Below are 11,340 nucleotides of genomic sequence, written 5' to 3'. Positions count from 1 at the left end.
CTGCACAAACAAGATATATATTATCTCTTAGTACGATGCCTGGTTTCCATCAGCTGTAGCTGTACCACTTTCCAGCTCCAACAAGACTCCATGTGATCCATCTTGTATCTTCATATCAAGCCTAAAGGAATATTAGAGTGGAGCCAATTGTCTGTCTGTCTTCTATTGCTTTTGCAAAAAAACGTTAAAAGTTTTTTTAATCAATTATTTGTCCCTGAGAAAAAGCACTTCCACATCTATGTGATGTATTTAATGTAAACCAGAGTCTCTTTGACAAGTTGATATGACTGTGAGTCTTGCTGTGATTGTTTTGAAGTTGGCATGGAGAGTTTTCTTTATTCTCACTTTTTAATTTCAAATTGAATTAAATAGTATCTGATGATTGGGACAGTTTTTAAACTAAGGAAAGGTTATCGTTGGTGTCACTTCTAAACCGGTTATTGTTTTTATGCACATTTCTATCCGTACACATCTTGTACATTTTTCTTCTTTGAATTTAAGTCCTCACTTTAATTACTTTTAAATCAGAGTATATTTTTATTTAACTAACGCACAGTAATTTTTTTCTTTTGTTGTGCATTTATTATGTCTGTTCAATCATTTATTCTTTTTATTCTTCTACCTTTGCGTGACTATGCATGTCCCCAGTAACCTTAACTTGCTGCTGTGACAACTGAATTTCCCCACTGTAGAATAATAAATGATATTTCTATTCTATTCTAGGTAAAAAGCAAACGGTCTGACAACTAAGTAGAGAAATAATGCCTTCAAGTTTCCAACCCGCCCCCCCCACGCCCCCCCCCAAAAAAAAACAACATAAGAGTGAACAGGGACTACTGCATATTTATGTCTCCTGAAAAGGCTGAAACTTGAGACGATGTTCAAGGCTTGAAGTGACCCAGTGCCAAGGTCTCAATTGGTTGGATCAGCATTAGACCTGTGTCTGATTTTAGAAAGGTTGAGGACGCATCTGTATGCAAAGTTAGTATCCATGGCTTACTCAGAATTTCAAACTCAATAAGAGTCATCATACCCCATCACACTCTGGGCATATCTGCCTGTTCTTTTAATAACGCATAGGCAAAAAGTTGTCCAGCATGCCTTTCTACAAATTTTTATTGTATTTGGAATTTATCTCAACAGGAATAATCCTACAACATATATAAATCACAACAGTCTCACCTACTTTCAACATAATTTAGTAAGTAATTAACAGAACATTTATGAACACTCAAAAACTGTGTATAGTGCTTTGTACTTTCCATCAGCTATCATTAGGTATGGAACAAAAAACATGAAAAACGGTGACAGCAGCTTTACAAACATAATCTATCAACTGTTCATCTCTATATCAAGCCAAGCAATAGTGTATTTTATCCCAAACATATAACAATATCTTGCTAAAGAATTTAACACAACAGGTGAGCTGATATTGAACTAATTACTCCTGTTGACGTTTCTAAAAATAGTTTTTTTACTAAGTCAAATTTGTCCCTTCTAATTAAAAATGTGCTGATTCGGATCACAATTGTTGCTCCGCTATTAAGAAGCGCTTACCCTCAGATGAGTTGATAAAACCAGTTCAAATAATTTTCCTTAAAGGTTAAAAATATTATTTGCATTGTAACTCTTAATTTAGGGCTATATTTAAACAAACTTTCCGTTTCACAGAGCAGCAGGTCTCTGTGGGGCTAGTTTTCTTTGGCTTAATGCCACCTGGAATGGTAAAGCTGACCCAGTATCCATTCCCTGCCCTAGTAACTTCCTCCCAACAGTCTCCCTCTGGAGTCAAGCAGCTATGAATAATGAGATGAAACCCCATGCATTAATGTAATAGCAAGGCCCCTCAAGGAATGTGTGGGAGCAGATGATTGTTCGCGGCCTCTGTGGGGCTGTCAGTAAACATCTGCCCCCTGTAGCGAGGGGCACTTTAGCAGGACCAACTCTGTGGTCCAACACTCCTTACCCCGCATCCTGGGAAATAAATGATGAGCTTCTATCTAACCCCTAAGCAACATGCTAGCTTTGTGACCTCCTCTGGGTGCAAGTGATTTATTAGGCCGCATCATCATGAGCATTGCTTATAATACAGTGACATTTGAATGATTGCATATGCTTCATGGGTAATTCAACACATTAAGTATTTGTACAGTAGAATTTAACATAAGTTGCACACCAGGAGAGTTCTCTAGGCGATCCACTGGAAATGGCTGAAAGCCTTGTGTAACTGACACATGCTAAACCTTTTTTCTCATGAATGGATGTTACCATTTCCCAGAGAATTCTTGAAAATATAAATGATAAAGAAACGTGGTTAGAAATGGGTCTTATTGAGGCAAATAAAGCAGGCAATTTGAACCATTTCTTCAGAAACTAGTGGCTTTAGAGATAATTCGAGAAGGCAAGGAAAATCGTATTTTTATCTTTTATTTTAAAACTTTACACTGAACAAATATTAAATTGCGGTTATTAGGCAAAGCATTTTCTATTTTTTGTACATGCAGACTATATTCTCCAGCTCAGAGTGAGGTTTTTCCCAAAAGTGTAACCTTTTGGAAATGTAACATTTCCACAGCTTTTGTGTCGTATTGATTCAGAATATTAAAATGTTTAAAACCTGTCATACATATGCTTTTATAATCTCATCTACAGCAGTATTTTTGTCTTTTTATTTATGCCATACATGTTCTTTCTTTTCATTTTCAGCATTGCTTTTATTTTAGATGAGATGTTGGGAATATTCATGCTAATTAAAACATTTGATAATAAACACAAACATTATAGAAACAAACAGCAGATTTTGCATTTGGATGACATGGATTAAGATAATCTTATTGTTTGTAGTGTTTTCATCTTTTTCAATGTATTGCTTGAATTCTGCATAGGACTTAGCTAAAATTTGAATCACATCACATTTTTCTTTATTGGTTCGTTTTGAAGTTTTTTGTTCAAGTCGGCTAACGTGACCCTGAACCTTCCTTTGTAATGCTGTGTTGGCCTCGGGCCACTGAAGGCCTCTTCTGACACACTGAGTGCTTCTTCTCCATGTTTTAGATTTTTAATCCATGTAATTATTGCCTTCCATTAACATTGTGTCTCTCTCCTTTAATTTGTTCCATTTCCTGTGTGTTCCCTTGCTTGCTGTTGTTCATCTTTTATCTATCTAAATTAACCCAACACACTGTTACACAAATATTTAAATCAGCTGATTTCATGTTTGGATTAAAACGGTTTTCCACTTGGAGATGCATTAAGCAGAACACATATGTAAACTCAACTTATTTGAATCTAATGTATTTAGACTGGCGCGAAGCAATCCCTTGCCCTCAAGCTGTGCATGTCTGTTTATTTTCATGTCTTGCAGATACTTGTCTGTCTGTTTAATGCACAGATATACATTGACATGTTGCAAATTTTCTTCACTTATCCTACTCAGTGGCACGTTTCTTTGAATTCGAGTGGGCTTCTCTTTTGTTATGGCCCATTATTTTTTATGTCGTCAATTTGCCCTTACTGTGCAGTTTTTTTTGTTTTACCTTCTGTTACTATATTTTTTACCTTGGTGCGAATCTTCATTTTCAGCGGAGGGACAATAAAGCTTTCTGCTCTATTTTAAAGAATAGAACAAAAAGTTAGATTTTTAAGTAATTAAATATTGCCTTCTGACATGTTCGGGTTCAAAGATATAAAGGGCATTACAAATAAAATGTATTATTATTTTATTATTCTATTCTGAATGTTTCATATTCTGTCATATTGCAACTACAGTTTTTTTAATGTGAACTTTATGTGATAGACCAACACAAAGAGCATATTCGAAAATTGGAAGGGACATGAATTTTTCTTAATTGCATTTAAGCATGGAGTTTGACTGCTAACAGATGGTTTTGCTGTCATTATATCCATTTTATTGTAGCTCTGCTTGTGTGTTTAGGTTTGCTTTTCTCCTGGAAGCTGAACCTTGCCCTGGTTTTAAGCCTTCTGCAATTTTCCAACAGCTTTTCCTCACGGATGGCCCTGTATCTACCTCCATCCATCTTGCAATCAACTCTGACCAGTTTTAGTGCCTGCTGAAGAAATGCATCCCCATGGTGCAACGCTAAAACCACCATGATGGATTTCCTTCACGTAGCATTTGCATGTAAGCCAAAAGTTACATTTGACCAGAGAACTTCACATGTTTTCTGTGTCCTCTTAGTGGTTTTAAGAAAAAACTAAATGACTCAGTTTTGGACTCAGTTTTGTTACAACAATGAACTTATTGTTGCTAATTTTCCAGATTTGTAGATTTCATTACTTTTAACAGATTGCTAACAACTTCTCACAGCTAAGCTATGAACCTTTGCAGCTTTTACAGTCTCTTGGCTGCTCCTCTGGTTCATGTTTTTCTTGCTGAACCTATGAGTTTAGATCAACATCCATGTCTTGGTCGGTTACAGCCTTTCATTTTTTTTAAAAGATTATAGATTCAATAGTGCTTCCTGACATGTTCAAAGCTTGCTTAATTTCTTTCGTAACCTAACCTTGCTTTGAACGTCTTTACCATTTTATCCCTAACCTGATCTGTCTGATGTGTTCCTTGGCCTTAATGATGCAGTTTGTCCACTTATTTTCTCAAAACAACATTCATCACTGAGTGACTGCATTGCAATATCTCAAGCTTACCTTATGGGAACATTTTAATGACGTAACGTTATAACACTGAGACTAGTACAATGAATACCGAGCTTGGTGCTAAAAATTACACTAACAAAATCAACTTGGATGCTTTGAGTTTGTAGTTAGAAAACTTAAACCAGTATTAAGTTTACTTCCACTAATAAAGGGAAAAAACACCCTATATTTCTTGCTGCTTAGTTGCTGAGACAACAGACATGTGGAGTCTCTTGAGGACAATAATTAGGCTTCTGTGACGGCATATCAGCCTGCTGGAATTGTTTCCTACCTAATTTTCTAGCTATAAAAGCCAACACTGTCTCAGTCAGGTTATTATAACGTTACAGTTTTTGCATCTCATTATATTATTTTAAATTTGCCACACACGTTCCTGTTACTGTGCGCATAAAAATAATGCAGCTAAATTGTTTGCTAATTTATCTGAGTTTAGATACTACATATGAGATGAGGCCCTTCATTATAATGGTAAAACTTGTTCTAGCAAAAAGAAAAAAAACAATACATTGGAGCTGCACAATTCATTATAAATAGATACATAATGACTTACTGCTGTCACTGCATGTACCATTGTTTGGTTGCATTATTTAGCATGCATAATGTCCACTGGTTATTATTGCTATAAATTATTTGCCCTTATTATCAATAAAATTGAAACCAAGATTTTGTTGCTATTAAAGCCATTTATCTACAATGTTGACCTCGTGACAATCAAGAATTTTGCTAATTCAGCAACACTTCATGAACCTTCTGGTGGAAATGTGACGCCAGTAAGGGGAGCTTCATTTCATTATATAAAAAAAAAAAAACTTGGTGGCTGTCCAAAAGAAGTACATCATGCCCTTTGTTTACAAAAACAATTTCTATTTTGACCAAAACATGTTCCGTGGCTACTGCATAAGTGTAGCCTGAAAACGTATAGTTACCATGCTTAGTACTCCAAAACAATTTACATCTCTCTACTAATTGGAAAGGAGGGAATGCAATCTAAAAAGTACAAAAAATGGGAGTTGTGAAGGGAAGATTTAGATGAGGTTTTCTCCCACTAATAAGGCTGTCTGAATTTGTTTTTAAGCAACATATGGAGACTATAGCCCAGTCTTACATAAAGATTTTCCTTATTAGCAGCATCCATGATGTAGTGTGTTGTATGCACAACTTTTCAGCAGTTAAGTATAGGGTGTTCACTGCATGGGGGAAAAAAATGATTTATGAGTTTCTGACAGGCTGATCATCAGATATGGACAAGCATGGAATAGATTAGTGAAAAGAACTAGGGAAAACAGATCAACTATTACATAACAAAATATCAACACATCCACCCATTCATCTATCCATCATTTATACCCTTGTGTTCAGCCTATTTTCAATGGTCATTGAGCAGGAAGCGAAGTATACCCCCGGACAGGTTGACAGTAAATTCCTGGGTCAACAAAATACTGTATGGCATATTTATGAGAGTCTCATTAAGACACAGATAACAATGCAAAATAAAAATGATGGTTGACAAGCATTTCATCAATTGTTTTGAACAAATTTTTCACAGGCTATGTTTCGATTAAAGTGAAGTTATAAACGATCTCAACTGTGCTTTGAAAACCCACATCAGTTTAGCAGCACATTTATTGAAATAAACTCTCAACAGTTACAGATACCAACACTTCTTTAGAAATTCATCAGTTTTGGGTGTGGTTGTGCTTTATCCATAAAAGAACAATAGTTCTAAAATGTTGTGGCCTCATCAGAGAAATGCATTGAAAGTAATTTTTATTGAAGTGGTGACATCATCCACCTTACTTTCTACCAGCTTGTTTAAAACAACAACAAAAAAACAAGACAACACAGAAGAGCCTTGTTGATTTGACTGCTGCTTGTAGTTCTAGCACATCATGGCAGCATGATATACTGAGGTGTTGTCATATGACATATTTCTTTGGGACTGGGCTGTTTCTGACCTTCATGCATGCCATGGCAAGAACTGCCGTCTCTGTGAAGCCATAATCTGTCCTCCATAGCCCTGCGAAAATGTCATGTAAGAAAAAAAGTAAAGGATGAATTTGACTGTCTTACATGACTATTAACTTTAAAAGTAGAAAATCTTGTCATTTGCGTTCCTTAGTTTGTTAAATGTGTTAGTGTATGTACACTATAAGCTTATGGGGGTTACAAGTTGCTGTCTCGTCTCATGGCTGTTTGACACACTATTTCTGGTCAGCAAAGGCTGCTGTTGCAGACTAAAATGGTCCATTTGGGACAAAATTATACTGGAAGGCATTGTATCATTTAGATAGATTAATGACCGGGGGTTTTAATTAGAACTCTGGGTACACATTCTGCTTCATTATTCAGTGGAAATACTGCTTCCCAGCAGCACTAAGCTGGGCTGCTCAACACGCACTGCCCACGATAAGAGCATTGTAGTTTTTAAACGACATGATAAAAAAGGTAAAAAGTCCTCCTAAATGAGAGAAGAAAAAAATGTCAGATTAAAACAAAAGTTGTCTGTATAACAGTCCTCTGCTCATGTGTTTCATGCACCCTAGGAAGCTAAAGATGCATTTTTAGATTTTCTGTAAATCTAGATTTGGTGTCCTGAGGATTAATCTGAGCAGGGTCCCTTTTTATTCAGAACATGGTTATGTTGAAGATCATGATTACATCCACAGGAACCAGTAGTTCTCTTCCTGAGTATAATCTGTCCTGAAAACAGAACTACTAAAGCATTTGTGATCAAAGTAACTATCTGTAATAAGAGCAAGGCCACAACATTCTTAAGAAAAGATGGATATTTTGCTTACTTTTATTTTAGAGTTAAACTGAGCAGAAATACTTTACACATCTAATTTTAAGATATGATTTTCCACTACGTTCTTCAAACCTCATAGGTTTCCTGTAAAATAACCAGATGGTTTGATGGACGGATGGATAGAGTATGAAATACTGGAAAAACATGACTATACTGCAGGGGATATCTAGCATGTTATTGCAGCTTTTTGCTGTTAAAGCTTATAGTTTGTAGTTGTCTAATTTCTATTGGCATGCGGGGAAGCCTGCCAAACATGGCGCGCCTGCCTTTGCACATTGATCTTGCTCGCTATCTCAGCCCCTGGTCTGGCTCCCACCATTCATTCAAACAAGTTGGAAGGTGCTTTTGCAGAGTAGGTCCACCTGCATTGCTATGTGAGCCATACTGCACCAAGGTAGGCGTCAAGTATGGAAGCCACATTGTTTGCTCACTCTTGTGCAGTAAACGTGAATCTCTCAAAGCTCGACTGTACCTCAGCCATTCTACGTAAAAAGTGACCTGTAAGGAAGACGCTCAACAAAGATGACCACCCTGACTATGACATAGCCTTTTTGGTGAGAGTAAGACATTAAGAAAAATACCAATATTTTCTTTTTTGTTTTGTTTGCTTGTTGAGATAATGGACAATGGCATAAACCAAAAGACTTTTGCATATTAAGCTAGACAAGTTATTGTAACAGTAACATACATATATATATTTGAACAATTCAGTCATAATCTGAAATGATACCAAATATATGTAGTTCTCATAGCTATTTGTATGTAGCTATGAAACAGGGACACAGTTTTGTTTGGATCTGTTCCCCTGGAAAAATTACTGTTTTAAAGGACAAGAAAACTGCATGACATGTTTTTCCCTGCATTATGGAAACAATTGGTATTAGTTTACAACATTGATCAAGGAGTCAAATTAAATTTGGGTTTTTTCTCTTTTTTCCAGAAACGTGACTTACATTTCTCAGTTATTTAGGTAAAAATTACGCATTTACAGTGTTTTTAAATTTGCTGTAAATATCTAAACCAATTTTGAAGTTCCAAACACAGATTTTTTTTTTTTTTCATAATTTTGTTTTTACTTAAAACTTTATTCTATTGAGTCATTCCGATTATTGCTGTATAATTAGAGCAAATCAATACTAACCAACAGCTTTTTCTGTCCTTAAAACCTCCTACAGTTTTTTGTATGCTATACAGGTAAAATAATCAATTTAATTGATGCTAATCGTATCCATTTCATCTACTATCGTTCAAGCAGTACTTTGTGTCACAGAAGTGCAGAGTTGTAATGCTGTGCAGAAACTCTTCTGATTCAGTCTCTTGTATTCAGCGTATCCAGAATGTACTTTAGGTCTGTTTTATGAACATGTAGTTTATTTAATATCAACAAGGTTAGATTACAGTGTGGGTAATTAGTTGGGAGTCAGATGATGGCTTTTTAATTGCTCACTTATGCACAACTATGATGAGGAGCAATAAGCGAGTGCCACTATGTCCTCTTTGTACATGCAGCATTCTGTTACATTGTGTGGATTTCACTAAGATGTAAATGCGACAAGCCTATTGTGCTTTACGTTACCAATCCTTCAATAATACCTTTCTCTAGTGAACTGTCAAACAGTTGTCATGGTTGTCCACATCCTGTCACTTATCTAGGAAAACATGAAAAACACAGCAACAAAAAATTGCAAGCACAGCACTTACCTTTTTTATTTTGTTTTCATTCTTTATCTTTTTAGCCGGAGTTTGTGTCTTGTTAAACTGTGAAGTGAAACACATACCTCAGCCCTGCGACACGCTAAAGCACAGCTGTTATGTCTTGCAGCAGCGCTGACAGCCCGTTAGATATAAACAAGTTAGTGCTACACACAGGGAGAATTTCTTGTCACTCGTCGGCAGGTCAGGATCAGTGGAACATCTTAAAAATTTATGAGTGCAAAGTAACAATGTGAGGTTGGAAGAGATCTCATTGCTCTCAGGCGATGTTACCAGATGGAGAGGGGACTTTCTGAGGCATCTTTCCCCATGAACAGAAACGTTTCTCCATCATACCAACTGTTACAACTGGCATGATGCAATTCAGCTGACACCCTGTGTTGGCAGCTATTCAAAGCAAACAGCATCAATATCATGCTAAACGAAGTCAAACTAGTAACTCTGACAGCAATGTCCCTTCTGGATTTGCAGTGAAATTGAAGAGCCTTATAAGTGAGGGGTAATGCACCCAACCAACGTTTGCCTGGCATCAGATATTGCTGGAGGTATAAACTACAGGAACCTTAAAGAAGATGCTAACTTAGCAATTACTCATCATTGGTCAGACAAAATAATCATTGTTGTCATGGTAGATTGACAACCATTTTAAAAGTTGTATAAAACTTCTCAGTCTGATTTATATCCAGCCTAATTTAACATAAAACACTAAACTTCAGTTAGGTAAGCACTGGATTAACACAACTCTGGTTATCACGTGCCAACAAATTTAGATCAGTGAAATGGATAAAATTGCTCTCGAAAATGTTTTCTAAAGACACCATTGGTGTTCCTTTTATACACAAGATATTTTATATCTTGTGTTATAATTACTTTTAATACCCATCATTTTATTCTTGTCAACTACAGAGTTTCTAAATCTGAAATCTAAAAAGAATAGTTTTAAATTTTCTTATAAATATGTCCATAAGCTGGGTTGATTTATTGAAGTTTTAAAATGCTCTGAAAAGCTGCTACATCATATATTGCCACCCAAACATGGAGGGCAGTATATGAGACCGAGGAGGGTACATTACACTGACTAAAAAACAATAACAAACTGAAAAGAAAACTTCATATTGCACACATGAAATAAGAATATACTGTCCAAATTAATGCATGGCATTTAAACCATGCCACCTACACACTAGCAAGGGAATATGTGAGGCTTACATTTACAAGAAGCACTGAATTTGAAGGTGTTGGTGCGTTTATAGCTACCTTAAAATGAAAGCAGCAGCATCAACTCAGGTTTAAACCCAGAACAACTTTAAAACCAAATGATGCTTATTGTTGACTTGGCTATTTCAACAAGCATTATTCACAGCTGTAATAATATATCTAGTTACAAAAACATTTTCTATAAAAGCATGAAGGCAGTAACCCTTAAATTAATGTCACAACTTTTTCTCGTTTTAATCTATCATACTGTTGTTTAGTAGAGCTGCAGGCTTCATTTGGCAAATGAGTTAAAGCTCAAAAGATGGTTTTTTTTCCACTCTGTTTTCCCAGACCTGATCCCAACTTTGTTTTTTCTTTCCACTGAGCCATTTAGAACAAGAACCCAGGTTTTGTGTTGAAACTGTTTTGATAAAGAAAAATCTACATGTGACATTCTAAAAGGGGAACGACAACATGACTAATGTGTCCTTGAGCTAAGGTGCAATTTGCCTTTTCGACTCTCAGTAAGCAGCTACTGTAAGGAAGAGAGGAGGAAGATCATTTCTGGCTTCAAATTTGGTTAAAACATGTTCACCTTAAAAGAAATGGGTAACATACAAATCAGCTTTCACATGAAATTCCTTGTCAATGTCACGATAAACTTTAAGACTTACAGTAGACCACTGAATGACAACAGCTAATTTGTCCATGTTTAAAACACAGCTTTTCCCCTTTTTCCTGTTGAGTAGTCTGAACATCCAGGATTGTGAATGAAAAATATGATTACAAACATTTAAACATTTCTGTAGGCTATATCTGCTCTTGGTAAGGGTAGTGTGTGGATTTCCTGTTGGTCTGTATCACAGCAGTGTTGATGAAGCCTTTGACTGAACACACTGTTGTTGACATTCAGCTTTGTGAAGAGGAGGATGCTCAGAGTTTCAACAATT

Source organism: Poecilia reticulata, linkage group LG15 (assembly GCF_000633615.1).
Source record: "Poecilia reticulata strain Guanapo linkage group LG15, Guppy_female_1.0+MT, whole genome shotgun sequence".
Taxonomy (NCBI): Eukaryota; Metazoa; Chordata; class Actinopteri; order Cyprinodontiformes; family Poeciliidae; genus Poecilia; species Poecilia reticulata.
This window is presented reverse-complemented; position numbering follows the sequence as displayed.